Genomic DNA, 17,033 nt, shown 5'->3' on the forward strand with positions numbered 1-17,033 from the left:
CCCGTCCAACCTGACCTTCAATGTTTCCAGGGATGGGGCATCTACAGCCTCTCTGGGAAACCTTTTCCAGCATTTCACCACCCTCATTGTAAAAAAATTTCTTCCTTATATTTAGTCTGAATCTACCCTCCTTCAGTTTAAAACCTTTGCCCCTTGTCCTTTGCAATAGGCCCTACTATGGTCTGTCCCCATCTTTCTTATAAGCCCCTTTTAAGTACTGAATGGCTGCATGAGCTCTCCCCGGAGCCTTCTCTTCTCCAGGCTGAACAACCCCAACTGTTTCAGCCTGTCCTCACAGGAGAGGTGTTCCAGCCCTCTGATCGTTTTGGTGGCCCTCCTCTAGACCTGCTCCAACAGGTCCATGTCTCTCCCATCCTGAGGATCCCAGAGCTGAATGCAGTACCGTGGGTGGGCTCTCACAAGAGGGGAGCAGAGGGGCAGAATCACCTCCCTCAACCCACTGGTCACAATTTTTTTGTGCAGCCCAGGATACAGTTGGCTTTCTGGGCTGCGAGCGCACATTGCTGGCTCATGTCCTCACTCCCTCAGGCTAATCCCCTTTAGAGCAGACAGACAGCATCCATGCTACATAGCAACTGGCCCTGGATCTTTTCAAGACCCCTGTGGTGTCCACAGGGCCTTAAGATACAATTATTTTCTTGTGTGAATTTTTCAGTTTAAAATATCTTGAATAGTATGAGAGCTGTGCTGCAGCTCTAGATTGGTGAATCCAAAACATACTTGTCATGTGCTCTGGATGTGTCATATGGGCATCTGGTAGAAGCTGAAGGAAAAAAATGTGTTGGGACCATATCAAATTTCTGACCAGGGAGCAGCAGACCCAGCTACTACAGTTGGAGCCAGTGCTAGCCTGGAGAGAACTATTTCCCAAATCACATCCAGGCATTGTTTTGGGAGAACTAATGAGGGTGACCTAAAACAAAGCAAAGGGATAGCTGATACTGGCCTATGCAGTGTAGGTGATTTTGGTCCAGTACAGAAGCTTGTTCTCTGGCTCCTTTTTATTTATCACTATTGACATGGCCAATGATGCCAGCATGGTCTACAAGACAACAGGTAGAGTTCTTAAAGTTTAACTCATTTCTCTGTTCTGTTGAGCAGAGCTGAGCAATCAACTGAATAATGTTAATCTCTCTCATTTATCAAATATACAAATGTTGTCATCCAGCTTTTTAAATACTAAGTGGTAGGACATACATACACAATGTGCCCTCTGCCCCATCCAGACTCAGTTCAGTTTACATGTCAGATACATATAAACTTCATAATCTCTAAAGAAAGAGGTTCTTAGAAATGTTAAGAATTCTTATAACTTTATCTAGTCCAAAATATCAGCTGGTACAGGCGAGTGCATTGCACTTGCTTCATTCTAGCAAGACTTCTTTACGCTGGCCAAAACTCTGCTGGCTCAGATTCTATAATTTAATAATCAGATGTTTTTTCTCCTGAAAGTAGCTACTAATTAGTCTGAAACAGACTTAATTGTTTTATAACTTAAAAAATGTGTTGTTCAAGCAAGATACTGGGTTCTTATTTTTTGGACAATATACTCAGTTCATTTACACAGTATGGAGTCACTTCCCGGACTACTTGATCTGTTAAGTGCTGTACAGTGCCCAGAAAAAAATATTTTAATCACTACTACAAAGCCATCACTCAGATAAATCTCAGGAGCTTTATAAAAGCCACTAGCAACACTGTATAAGAACAGGAGAATGCCATTCACCACTGAATCAGCAGAACCAATTTATGCAGCACTTTTGATTCGAAAGTTTTATTAGACAGTTATATGTTACCTGAAAGACAAACTACCTAGCTAAGAGAAAAAAAGTTCTTTTGTATAGCTGCCCTGCTCCCTGCTCATTGTGTGATCCATGCCATACTTCTGCCAACATAGTATTTATGGAAACAAAACACAGACAGTCTAATGAAGTACATTTAGTTAAACAGGACACTTTCTTATTTTTTTGGCGCAGTTCAAATCATGACACAACTCCAAAGCCAGCTGTATGATAGGGTACTCTTTATCCCTGAGCTCTGTGGCATAAATGTGGGAATGAACCTCCAGCAAGATATTTTTTCAAACACGAGTTGCTGCTAAAGTTTCCATAGTATAGTGTGTATATATGTAAATACACACACACATTTTTTCAGCCTGAGAACATGCATAGCCCTTCACATTCTGTATCTGTGTCTCAGTTTTAAAAATATATTGGCTTAATGAGGTCTTTATACTTTTCTCCTTCTCTAAATTTCAGTCCAAAGTTCTCCTTCCTCTTTTTTTTACCCTTTCTACTTATTGTGCATTATTGACTTATGACTAGAAATCTGAAAACTCAGGCAATCCCACTAAATTGCTTTAAATGTAGGTTCAACATTGAAAAATTGTTCTTCAACTTTTTCCAAACTTTTTGCTGTACTTGAAAGAGTAGAGGTTAAGGAATGAACAAGCTCCTTTGTAATTTGGGTTTTGTTATTCTCTTCAGTCTCCTTAATTGTACAAGAAGAAATGTTGTCTCCATATAAGTTCACAAATCCCAGTGCTGGTTCGCTGCTAAGCATGGCTTAGATTGAATATAAATTCTTTATTAAATTTATATAATCCATGTACTTCTTCAAAGCTAGTTGATTCACTTTAGAAATAAAGATAAAAGGCATTTAAAATGATTATTCTGTTGTGCCATAATTTTTATAAAGCTATTATTTAAGAGGAAAAGAAACATAGGTTATAACTGGGGAATTTTGTTGCATACACTTGCTGGGTCTTCCAGCTCAATAAGCAAGATTACTAGCTGTATACTGTGTCCCCCAAAAAAATACTACAATAAATGTTCTTCCCTTTATATGGCAGGCTAAAATAATCTCTTTTTCTTTTAGGTGTCTAAAAAGGTTTTCCATTCTATCAAATTTCTGTCTTTAAAAAAGAAAAATACTGTGAGTTTAATCATGCATCATTGTCTTTCTATTTCAATGAAAATAGCAGCAAATATTATTGGCAACCATGTTAGTTTGACTGAGTTATGGCAAGGGTTAGGTCACCAGTGTTGTGAGACTGCAGTAGGCACGCCAATATTCCAGGCTAGATTTGCTGGATCTTTCTCTTAATTTTGGTGAAAGTTCATTAAACTAAGATTTTTATACCAAAAACATGTCCTCTGCTGGTGGCATTTTATTTTCACAGAAAATTTGTGTTTTCTTACCACTACTGTGGCACATATGCACGGTGAATGATTCGTGTGCAAGTCAACTGAAAGGTCCTTGGGAATCTTCAGCTTCACACCTTGCCTATGTATCTTTGGGAAGCTGGGCCTCCAGCTTAGATCTTTCACTGCCCAATTGCCTAAAAGCCCCTTGGGATTTTCACTGATGGCTTAGTGGAACACTTTCTTTGACACAAACAGCAATTCTGAAAAAAGTTATAATAGCAAAAAGTACCATTAATAAATTTTGTGAAATTTCATCTTTTAGAATGAAAATGCAGGTTTGTACGACAGAAGTTATATTGTTGTAATAAAGTACTTACAGGGTTATGTAAATATATGACTTGGTACTATATAACATTTCAGTAAGAAAACGAACTGCTTACAGCAGCTACAGAGGCATCTATAACGGTATTTGAAGCTTCCTGACAAATCTGAGAGTGTAAGCATAATTAGGAAAATTATCACTAAGAATGTATGGTTGTTATACAGTCCTATAGGCTCTGGTAATTTTTTGAGATTATTTAAGATTTTTATCAATAACCTGGGAAGCAGTATAAAACACAAAATGGTAATGATAAACCTTTCACTGCTACAAGAAATGGAGAACTACTAAATAACAAAGAGAAGCGACAAACTGTCTAAGAAAATACCTCATCTGGTAAGCCAGGCAATTGAATGAATTTTTAAACACATACTATAATAAAATACAGACAAATGTAAATTTGCAAGTCTAAATATTATATTACATGCATATTTGAAGACAAAATATTCTGTTCTGTAAAATAATTGTGGGTGTCCTGGATAGCCAGCAGACTATGAATTATCAAGACTGGTGTTCTAGCCAAAGATTTTAATGGGATATCTTTAGGGACAGAAATAGGAATACTAAGTCAGATTAGGGATGTTATATTACTCATAAATCCAATTCTTGTTTCTTCTGTTCAGAAAGGATGGCACAGAAGTGAGTTCTATTACAGTGGTTAAAATGGAACAAAAAAATACTTCTGTTTTTAACCAAGGAGCTCATCCTTTAGTGCACCAAAAAAACCCCCACCTCTGGAATTTATTTAACCAGCCTTGTAAGTGGCTACATGGCAAACACAGATTTGATGGATTTGTGTATCAGGACAAAGCATATGAAAATAATAAGTTAATAAAAAAACTTTTATTTACACATTCAAAGTGAATCAAACATATAAATATGATATTATCAATATCATACATTTAAAAAACATAAAGGTTGTTCTATATCAAAATAATTTATTAACAGGTCTGGTCAGGTTCTTAAGAAATATGTGTGTGTATATATATAAATATATATGTTCTGGATCAAAGTTTTTGGTCTTAAAGCATGAATTAATTCAGAGGTTCAAAGACAGGGTATGCAGGAGGTTAGACTAAATAACAAAAATGATCCCTTCTGGCTCTCAAAAATCTATGAATTCACGTAAGTAAAGCTGGTTTAAATGAGAAGACTGGATTCTTTTTTACTTTCCTGTGTTTGCAGGAAGTTACAAGTGATTTCATCTCTCATGAGTGATGAACGCTGACAGGTAAGGGAACTTATGTTTACATCATTGAAACTGATGTGATATTGGTTCTCTTTCAAAAAAAAATCTAGTACCCTATTTACTTATCTTACGCATCATATACCTTCAGGGGTAACATTGATTTTCTATGATTTTTTTTTTTTTTAATAAAAATATCTTGATGATAGTCTGTTGCAGTCAATGCACTAACTAAGCTTAGTCATAATATTTCCTCTCTTTCATTTATTTGCATATTATAAGTACTTGTGGAGGGAATCCCAAAGGAGCCCAGCAGTGAATCCAATTTACCTAATCAAATCAAACTTAAAAGAGTTATTTCCAAAAGTATGACTATTTTGAACTCTTTCAAATGAGAGAAATAAAGGATGCTAAAGTTTATTCCTCTGCTTAGCATTACATACCTGAATACTTAAAAATACAGCATTTCTCTTTAGTGATCTCATTAAAAAACTACTCATACCTCTGTAGGCCAGAATCTACTGTAGGGTTTCATTTCCAAAAGATCCTTAACAAAAATGTGCATTCTGAATTAGAAGTCCAGCTTATATTGGAGACTGGTATTTAGATAAGTAGTATTACAACTCTTACAGTCCCTCATGATAGTGACCTGTGGGTTTTTTTAAATAAAAAGCTGCAGCTTTGGGTGAAGTACATCAGCTCCTTTCTTATTTTTTGCTTTTTCAATGAAATTTTCAAAGACAGAATGAGATTTCTAATCAGCTATAGCATTTACATCCCTGACATGATGCAGAACTGCAGAACAATGCATACACTGCTATGTCAAACCCACTGTTTTCTGCCCAAAATCCCGGGCTAAAACTCTACGTTTCAAGCCTGCAGACTCATTCAACTCCATAAAATCACCAACCAAACAGCAGCCTGAAATTCTGATGGAAGTAACACAACATTTCTCTCCAGTCTAAGCCAACTCATCAGAACACAGAAAGAAACAGACATTCATTCTGCTTACTGAACACAAGAATCAGTAAGGTGGCTGCGAGCCAGCGCTGCACCACACAGCTCTAATCTACCCTTTGTGCTTTCTTGATATACCTTTACTATCTCATGATCAAAACAGTTGCTGCTTGAATAATAGAAATAGGAATTACTCCAGTTTATTATACTACTACTACAAAATCCAGGCATTTCTTCTCAGTGGTTATTTATGTAGCATTCAAAACCATTCAGTAAGCAAACAAAACCTTCACAGAAAGCTAACTACTGAATTAGGTAGAAATGACTAATAATTCTCACTAAAGGTACAGTTCAACAAAGCCAGGCTGTGAGCCCAAGCACAAGGATACACTATCCGTTTTGTTCCATCATTAGCATGTTTCCTGGTCATCACAGACTTGAACAGATCCTACCAGCACCCTCCACAAATATGCTTGACCCCAATTTGAGCCTTAGCATAGTCTAGGGACTGTTCCCAACAGGCAGCTTGGATATAGTTATTCTGCTCTGGGAAGTAGGACACTTGCAGTCCCTGACTAATTTTATTTAATACAATAGACACAACTTTTGGGGATGTCTACAGTGCTGAATAAAAGAGAACCAGGGAATGAGCTAGAGCAATAGATACCAAACGTCAACATTTCTCAACCTTTGTAATTTACTTCCGGTTTAGATTATTCCAACCAGTTCTCCTAAAGGTAAATCACTTATTAAAGAGGCTAATTGTAAGCACTGGGACATGAAGCAGTGTGTGCTCTCGTCCTTGATCCTCTTTTTATTTAGCAATACAGATACAGCTCCTAAATGTAACTGTCCCTCAACAAATATCCTTTTCTGAATTTGTTACATTATTAAAGACAAAGTCTTCTCTGCTATAAAAAAAATCTTTCTTTATATCTGGGGGTGCATTTTACAGCTAAAACCCCTCAACTCAGGTTCTCACATAAGTTCTGTGATGAGCGATTATTTTTCTTTCCAGATATTACTGGTTCCAAGTGAATACAGGAACAAAAGCTTGGATCTTGTCCCTTGGTGCAAGCCCTGCTAGCACAGTTATGCACACTATCAACTTGATTTTAAAAATATTTATGTATTTTTTGCTTTAAAAAAACGCATGTCTTGCTAACATCTCACTGTAGACTTAAATCATCCTCAGAAAATTAAGTAAACGAGTCAGGCATTTCTAAGATAATAAATGAGAGCAAAATTAAACCCCAGAATAATAGCTTGTGCTGTTCTTTCTGTCTAGGTAGTTGAAATAACAGAACAAAGTCACATTATCTATGATTAATGTTTAGAGACTAATGTTCTTTGCCTGTTTCACCCATCCATGAAGACAGCATAGCTGCAAGCAGAAATAGATGATAATAATAATGAAAGAGAAACATATAAATTTCAGAAAAAAAACCCCATCACCAGCAAAATTTCATTTAAAATATTTCTAAAGCTATAGAATGAGCATCTTCAATATCTGTTCTTTAGAGCATAGATCTCCCTGGATTTTTCATTTCACTGTTCTTTTCTGTTCATCTGTTTCATTGTATTCCTTTGAAGGTTATTGGTATAACGCTGTCTACAAGACATTACAAATAATTTTTCAGATAATTTGCAAATAATTTTATCCTTTACCTTACCCTCATGTGCATTTCTAGACCCTTCTCCCTTGGCAAGGGTGGATACTAATAGTTATGACATATTAGGCCATTTTCTTCAGTCATAACAGTAGACTGAAATAACATTCTTCTTCAGAAGCTGAAATTCTGTCTTTCCAGAACAGACTATGTGAAACACTAGATAGCTTACTATCAAGAGGTTTAACGAACAATTGAGAATAAATAAAATGATTGATTTAAGTAACATGGCATACTGTGATCAGATAAAGCTCATTTGAACAAGCTTACCCAGGTTTTGGCATGGCTTTTGGCTCCAGATTCATACACCTCAGTGCAGATGTCAAAAAATTTAGGTGTTTTTCTGTAAGTAAGGTGTCTAAGGTCCTTAGTAGTAATTTGCATGTTAGAGGTTTGATTCAATTTTCTGGACATGGTTATCTAGTTCCATTTGAGATGGCCTAGAGTACCTCGGTACTACATGGGTGGACAGATGTGATAGAGAATTTGCAGAAGACCTTCTGGAGCAGCAGCTGGAGGCCAAGGGACACTGAGCGGCTGGAATGGCTGAAGGCATCTGTGTACATGCAATTGAAGCATAATCCTAGTCAACAGAGCCAACAGCAGGGAGTTATGCAAATGAGCAAAGGCAGGTGTCTAAGTTGATATTTATAGAAAAGAAATAATTAAAAAAAAAAAGTTTTCCAAGTGAATTCTTAATTCTTTTAGCTAGACATTACATTTTTTGTTTGTTTCTTTGGTGACAACACAGCTCCTAGTACAACTAGGCCAAGTGGACAAAAGCACAATGGGATCCCAACCATTAACTAGATGCTAGAGCTATAAAATGGAAAATCTAATTATTTCTTTGTATGTATGTTCTCTCTATATATTAATGTACTACTGGCAAGAACAAAGATCAAAATATTTGTGAGAAAAAAATGCTGATTAAAACTTAAGAATTAAATTTTCTGAAAAAAAGTTTCAAACCAAACATTTGCAGTGCTAACAACTAGAAGTTACGAAACCACATGTAGAATTAATCACAATTACATATATTGAACTCAGCCAGTGTTAATTAGTCTGATAACTATCATCACACAGGACAGTTTTTCAAATAAGAGAAGAAACCAAAGCATACCAAGGAAGCTGAGGAATGAAAGAGAATTCACCAGCCTGCAAGAATTCATGCATATGGACATGAGTACATGAACATTAGCTCATTATCATGCACTGGTTTGTACCAATAACAGTATCAACCAGTTATTAGTCTGGCTTTTTCTTAGAAATAAAAATCATGAGAGTTGCAAAACAATATTTTTTTTTTATTCTTAAAAGTATAAAATATGTATTTAATGCTTCAACAAGCATGTTTATATAAAATTGCTACGGAAAAATAAGCTAGAATTGGGTTCTACAGCAAATCAGCTATACTAGAACACTTGTCCATCTGTGTATTTCCAATCTGTGGCAATTCTGAGCTTATATCTACAGAAGTAGAAGTTCCCTTGCTTTAATGACATGGCTTGTTAGTTAAGAAGAGTTAATGATCTGTAAACCCTAGTTTCCTCTCAGTATCAGTGAAAACATTAAGACTAAAGTTACAGCTGAAGTGAATTAAACATCATGACAGATAATGAAAATTTCAGACAGACTATTTCAGGGTTTGATTTCTCCTTATACTTCACAGACCTGCAGTTGAAAGGGCATGATATTAAGCCACTTAAAGGAAGAATTTTAAAAATATCAACACCTTCTGGAATGCTTTTCAGTTTATAAGAATAACATGTTACTTGACATTTCGTCTGGAGGGCCATTCAGAAGACGTTACAGAAAAAGCTGCATTACAATAATCAGTGGTGCCATCATGAGCAAAATTATTACCAGATTGTTAGAGGTACATTACTTTTCCTAGTGCTACCCTACTGTGAGTGGATAAATCGGTGATTTATCCAAAGAACTGATTTCAGTGAATGGAATTCAGTGGATGGTCAGTGGAGGTGACTCACCAGTGATGGCTCACACACTGCTTTCTCTTACCCACCAGCAGCACGATAGAGCTACTTTCTTCTTTCACTTGATAACATTTCCAGCCTTCATGTGAGCGGACTCTGGAGTGAGTGAGGAAAAGCAATAGCTGCTGTGTAAAATCCATGAAGACCAAGCTGACAGCAGGGCTAATACTGCATTTAAGGAGATGTTTGAATGTTAGTAACTGTGCCTCTAACAGTTTCTGCTATATCATTCAAATACAAGTTTAGGAATCAAAAGAGCTTCCTGACAGTTGGAGAGGATTCACATCAATGAATTATAGATATTTACATCTGAACTACTCATCCTGATATCTTCTGGACAGCAGAAAGAAACAGGAATCTTTAAGGCCCCTCCTCTGACTTGCTTTAGGCTTAGCTATAGGACAAGGTGAATTGCATCCCAGAACCACCTTTTTCTCTCTATTGGTAAGAAAGACCAGTTCAGATCTGAGTAGATATATGGCTACATGAATCCTAAAATTGAACACTGTTGAGAAGGGGTGCACAGCAATTAAGGCATCTCATAAGGAATGCAGTTTTGCTGTACAATTATGTCAAAAACTAGCCACAGCTGATTCAGCTGGAAATCTGTTCTAGTCCTTTGGCCCAGGGAATCTAAGACATCCAAACCTACTGCTAAGATGCAATTCTTTTGCTCCTGGCTTTAAAAATTCCATGAAAGTCCTGTAAGCTGACTAAGCTTTCAATGAGACTTTCCTCATTGTAGCACACAGCACAGAATGTTGCCTTAAAGCAAAAAAACCTCAAGCCTCTGTTTTATCTGTACCATTATTTGGTTGTATGAAAAATGAACAAACAAATTCAGGGCAATAGAATTATTCAACTCCCCTCAGACAAAGAACTGACTGAGTTTTGGTCAGCTTGAGGTCTTTACACCTTAATTTAGGTTACTGACTAACTTTTAAAAATCCTTTTTAATTATTGTATACAGCTTGAGAAAGAAATTCTTTTCTATCTATTTTGACATGATAATTGAGCCTCACATACACAATTTTATAAATTGAATAAGGTCTTGTGACAGATCAAAAGTATGTTCTATTCAGCTGAGGCACTGTGTGTGTTTAACACACAGTAGTGATGAAGCTGCTTAGAGCTTGGAAAATAAAAATACAGCCCGGAAGACAGTACAGATATATTAAGGAAGCAGTTACAGAATTAATTTTTGCCACTGAAGTACAAGTTGTTTCTACATTTTTATGACATTTTTATGACATTTTCAGAGATACCACATCCAGATTTTTGTGAAGAAATAGGAAATCAAGAAGCAAGGGAAATAATACTTTTGTTTAAATGAAAAGGAAACTGATTGTCCAATAACAAAAAAAAAAAAAAATCACTCATCTGAAAGTTTGATGTTTGGACAAACTCACTGGGACAATGACTGCTAACAAAACACAATATGAAGGATGAAGATATGAGGAGTGCTAGCTCCTCCTGCGACATGCTATAGGGAAGGACTCCATGGTCCTGTCTCAAATATAAAAGGATCTCACAATGCAGTCATGTCCACTTTGTACCTCTCCAATTATTTTTTCTGAAAAGGACTAAAATAATATTGCAGCAGGAAATAAAAGAGTCAGAAGGAAGTAAATAAGTCTGTTTCTGTTCACATATCATGACAACCTAGTATTATACTAATTTGCAGGCTGTATGCAGATGAGTTATTCTGACAGTATTCTGTGTGATGTAGTTCAGTTATGAAGTTAATGAATGGCTATAAAGCCTGTTCTCTGAGAACTGATGATGACGTTGTGAAATAATTCACCCATGGTTTATCAGTACAATCAGTAAGAGATGACAGGAACCATTATCATTGGTGCCTAGCACTTAACAGGGAATAATCAACAAATTATTGGCAAACAGGACATAGTAAATCTCTTCATTCCTCAAGGAGACAAAAACATCTTGCTTTTAGCCCTGGGTAATGCATACTGGAAATAAGTTACAATAGCAAGTAGCATATGAAAATTAGACTTGATATGTGTACTCAGCGCTGACCTCCACAGCAGAAGAGTGGAAGTGAGCAGCTCAGACCAAAAGTCAGCTGGGCCAGCAGCAGTGTTCATGGCATTCTCAGCATTTCAGAAATCTCACGCAAATGACAGCATATGCTTCCAAGAGACTCTGGGTCTACCAACTAATAACTGCTCTAGGATGGTACGTCCACAAAAGACTTGGCCTGCACTTAATCAGGAATATGGATTTTTTTTCTAATCTATCTATATGTAAATCATTAATGTTTATAGTCTCTAGGTCTAGAAGAGGGATTACAGAATAATTCTTTATGTAGACTTCAGCTACCTCCAATAAAACTGAGGCCTATACAGATAACAAAAGGTGTTACCATGAGTGATTCATGCACTCAGAGAACCAAGAGACTCTTATGTACAATTATCACTAAATTATTAACAACAAACTATGATATTGCATCCTATTATGACAGAATTTTATAGGTTTCTAAACAAAAGAAAAAGTCTTTCAGCAAGAAAAAAAATATATTTCAAACTTAGTATATCTTTATAAAACTAGTACACTCCCAGAAACATTTGAAACCAAGTTAAATACAAGAAGAAAGTAGAAGGAAGCCTTTACTTTTGCATAAGCCATTATTCTGTAGATAATACAAATTAAAAATTGTCCCTCATACTTAACAAAATGTAAATGTTAAAAATACATTTCCCTCTTCAGCAGCTGCACATGTACTTTTTCCTTAGATCAGAGCATTTTAAATTGATCTAGAAGATGACGTGGGAGTAGACACCTAAAAAATTTAATTCAGAAATCAATTACTATGAAACTAAACCCTTAACTAGTCATTTATCTCACAATGGACCATAACAATGTTGTTTATAGCACAGTTTTGGTGAGGAGGGATTCTCTAAGCAAAAATAGTTCCCCCTCCCCAATACAGGAGGACCTTAAAATAATTAATAAGCAGGAATCTTCTTACAATAGTGAGATCAAGTATCAATTACAAAAGCATCCTTATCTGTGACTTTATGTGGACCAATCTTGTAACAAGTGTTTGCCACAAAACACACCACAGCAAAAACATACATCCAGAGTCTTCTGCATTGTTTACCAAGGTTTTCTTAAGGTCCAGTATATCTTTTCATTTCCAGCATATATCCTTCAGACAGAAAGCTAGTACAAACTCTAGGACATCATTTATGCCCCACTTAAGCCTTACACTGAAAGTTTTCCAGTAGCTGAGATTGTGTGCTGGCACTCTTCAGAAGGCAAGCGAATTCTTGGTGAGGTTAAAAAAAGGCCTTCCTGCCACACAATTTACCCCCTGTCCCTGTCTTTGAGTTGCAATTTATTTTCATGACTTCTATATAACTATATTCCTCTGGTTATACTCTCTGTGTAGTAAGGCTGCTTTGCATAAATTGAGACTTATCATGTATGAAGGGCTGTATTTTTAAATCCTCTTTGCCTCCAAACTATTCTTAAAATAGTTGCTATTGCCTAGTCTTGTCAAAATGCATCATGCCTGTTTTTCAAAATCTTCAAGCAAATTAAGGTATCCTTGAAGTATGGAAGTGGTGGAGGAGGGGACACATATTTAGTTGAGAACAGCTTTCTTGGTGCATAAAGAAGTGGACCATTTACAATCAGAACCTTCTCAGAAAGGTTTGATAGAACTATTCTTTAGATCCCATTCGGTCTTTGTATCTGTGATAAGATTGTAACTTTCCTCAGAAAAGCTAGCTTCAAGTTCAAGTAGCTGCCTATGCTATTTCTCTGCAACATTACTTATTCAGATGCAATCAAATACCACGCAGAATATTATCAAATAGAAGAAGCTTTTTTTTGAAATTCCTGAGAAAGCCTGGCTCATCCATTTTGCAGCTGTAGTATGCGCGCAATAGTCTAATTATAGTAATCCTAATCTATGCAGACTATGTTATTAAATGTGACATATACTTTAATTGTTGACAGATGGCTTTGAAACCTGCATAAATATTTATAAGGTCACATGTACTCCTATAGCTAGCACACACAAAAATTCCAGGTATATTAGTCTGTCTTTTCTGAATCCTTTTATATACACATGCAAACTTAGCCTTTCCATTATAATAACATTATAGACAGTTTTGATTACTTTGGATATCAGAGTCCTTTTCCAGTAGTACATTGTACCGTGTTAGCCCATGTGCTCACAGTTCTTAAATATTACCATTGTGCTGTTTATTCATAATCACCCATCTTCACTGACGACCTACATAGGATTTATCGATAGAAACCTTCAAATCTCCAAGGACAGTGCAGAAAACCAGGATCAATCCAGCAACACCATTCATTGACATGTTAGTCTAGCGCACATGTTCCTCTCTTATAGAACAACAGAAATCCTCATTTAAATCACATATAATGAAAAACTTGGTTATTAAAAGCCCCCACAAAACAACTAGAAAGTAGGAAGCATTTACAAAAAATACCATATAGAAAACTGATTCAATTACCTGAGCTTTTCAAAGATGTCCTAGGGTAGGCTTAAACTAATGAATAAGATGAAGACTGAGGGGTCACACAAACCACAAAAACTGCTTATGTTTCTTTTCAAGTGTTAGGGTGGGAGTCACTTCATGTAGCTTTAGCAATCTAAACTTAGGCATCTCTCTCTGCAGAAAGACAGGCATATCCAGTGAGTAATTCATCTCAGCCTAAAGTTAACTGAAAGATGTTTATTGAAGTCAAAACTCAGACTCCCTGCTCATATTCTCAGTTTTGAAAAAAACAAGTATTTGTGCATGAATTCAGTTTTTTATATTTTTCACTGTAGGATTTGTCTACTCAATTTAGACATCTGCAGGCTAGCTAAGTGGTACTAGTCACCTTTCAGAGTCACTGGAAACTCTACAGTCAATGGAAAGAAACAAAATCTTCAGAAGACTGACCTCATCCTAAAATAAATCATGTAAGAATGCATGGACATATGCATTACTGATTTTGGAAGGGTATTAGCTGGCACTACATATTCCAAAGAGGGTTGATTTTTTTTCCCCCCAAATTCTTGCACTAAAAACTCATTCTGGCAAAAATTACTCTCCTTCAGAAAATGAAGGGAAGGGGTGACCATTTGAAAGAACAAAGTGAAAATGAGAAACCTTGGCATTTAACTGGAAAAACTGTAACCATGAATACTAAACCCTTTCAAGGGGGTGTGATAATTTCTTCTTTGAAAGTCTGGTGAAGGGATCAATCAGAAAGGAAGGGAAGAAAGTAAATGTCAGCCATTTGATGGTAGTCTCCCTACTCTCTCAAAGGTAGAGAAAAAATATTTTAAAAGTTCTGAGAGTAAATTATGAAAGAATTTGTTTTCTTCTTTTTCCCTACAATTAATATAGATTTTTATTGTGAGTTTTATGCATTTCTTTAGCACAACATTAAGCTTTGAATTCTTTTCCTTGTATCAGAAATATGTCATACAAAGTATGCCAACAACTAAACATCAGAAATAGATGAGTCAGCATGCTAAAGCTTTTATGAAACATAAAAAACCTTGAATTCCTTTGAGATGAGCCATGTTTATTGTATTATATTTTCTCTCACATAGAGCATCTAATTGGGAAAATACCAGAAACTCCTATTCAATGCATTTATATAATTTTCATTTTATTGGAAGTACGACTTTCTAGCATTAAAGACTTTAATACAAATTTAAGCAATCATTGTTAAAGCCTCAAAGACATATCATAAGACTTTTTGTAAAGCACTTTCGGTGTTTTTCAATTTATCATAATCCAATTATATATGTGCATGTCCTAGCTGCTCTGGGGATAATATATGACAGATGGAGTTTGAATTTTGTTTCAAATGTTAGCAGAATTTATATATTGCATCTAACCTGACAAGGTTTTCGTTATTGCAATGCATTCATTTCTGCATGGTTCTGTAATGTTAATTTATGTGGAAATGAGAATCATTAAGAGATCAAGTAATAATGCAGAAGAATACAGAATGCCTTTGATAAAATACGAATCAAAATACATAAAAATCTTAAGTCTGAGGTTTAGTTTCTAGAGTTCAGTGCTCCCATTTCTCTTTATATTTTTTAAAAATTGAATGTTTAATAAATTATAACCCTAGATGATGTTCAGTCAGGAATTTTGCATACAATCATTTCAATAATACACTATTTGGATACACATAGTATATACGTTAGTAAAATACAGTTGCGTTTATAAACTAATGCTAACAGATCTCCAATCTATCAGATACAGAAAAATTTGATCTTTTTGTTTTATATTAGTGTTCTTTTGCATCCAGGGCTGGGCTATACTATTCTATAAATTGCAAAGAAAACAAAGCAGTTCTAATGTGGGTTGGTACTGTATAGTGCAGTACTGTGCACTACTAGTAGTTGTGCTCCAGCTTGGGAGAAATATAATCCCCATAATGTCCCCAAGAGGCAAAGACTATTGGTACAATTACAGCATTAGGGAAGAAGATGTGGCTCAGAAATTAAGAATTTACATGTCTCACCCTTCCTTAATATTCTGTCAATAGAAGTACAGATATCGCTCATTTTCTTTTATACAATACCTTAATTATTAGGGTTTCATGCAAAAAATTAGAAATTCAGACTGAAGCCCTTTCCCTGTCCACAGTGATTCATACACACATTTTCTTCTATTGTCCTAATTCTTATGCTGTAGTCTAGTTTCATCAAGAAAAAGGAAGATGTGTTCTCAAGCTTTTCTTACAAAAATGCATCAGTGAAAAATGAATTCTTAATATTTTATGGGCCTAAAGTGCTGAAGAGAAATCACAGATTTGTAACCTCATAGTTAAAGATGTGAAAGTTACAATCACTGAAGGATAAATAAAGTTCTTCCTCCTCAAAGATCCTGTAGCTTTGACGTAGAGGCACTCTCACGGGGAGAAACCGAACTAGGATCTCTCACCTTGCAGGATAGTACTTTAATCATCAAACTGTTATTTAAGGGGAAAGAAGGGAAAGAGTAGCAGCTCCTCTCAGATTGATGTTAAAGGCTATAGTGTTCAGAATATGTGATTCAATGCTCATCTCCACCAATACGAAGGAGCACACACACGAAATGGCTGGAGGGGAACCCAAATAAGCCAGTTAGAGGCAAGCCCCTGTCCCAGCCCTCCCATAAAAACCTCAGCCCCAGGGATTGGGGGACAGCTGTCACCCTGACTCAGTGGGGGACATCTCCGTGGATCAGTTCACAGACTGAAGGGGTTACTTCCTAGGGGATGTGGGACACGTTATGGGATGCAGAGGAAGAGCATTTGGGGATTGTACAAGACTTAATATGGGATGCTATGGGGAAGAACCAAAGATGGGGAAAGGGAGAGAGATCAAGGAGGTCTGGGGAGGAAAAAGCATGGGAAAATAAAGGGATAAAGGGATGAAAAGGACCAGTCATTTGTAAACAGGTCTCATCTGTACACTTGTCTGGCCACGTCCTACATGTGACCTGCACGGCCTGCCCCGCCTTCTCATTCAACTCCACCTCTAACTACTATTTAGGGTGAAAGACTCTATAGTCCATGCATATGTGCGTGTATGACGGTCTGAGTGCCAGCTGCTGATGTGGGGACCATTGGTCACACAGGTCCATGTGCCCACGGTGCTAGCAACTGGAGGGACTGGAGTGCAGTGGT

At 36.3% G+C, this 17,033-nt stretch overlaps 1 protein-coding gene across 1 annotated transcript in view; it reads right to left on the reverse strand.

Moving 5' to 3' along the window:
- The window catches only part of GPC5 (glypican 5), a 754,872-nt gene that overhangs the window by 326,064 nt on the left and 411,775 nt on the right, over positions 1-17,033 (reverse strand).

Source organism: Buteo buteo, chromosome 14 (genome assembly GCF_964188355.1).
Source record: "Buteo buteo chromosome 14, bButBut1.hap1.1, whole genome shotgun sequence".
Lineage (NCBI taxonomy): Eukaryota > Metazoa > Chordata > Aves > Accipitriformes > Accipitridae > Buteo > Buteo buteo.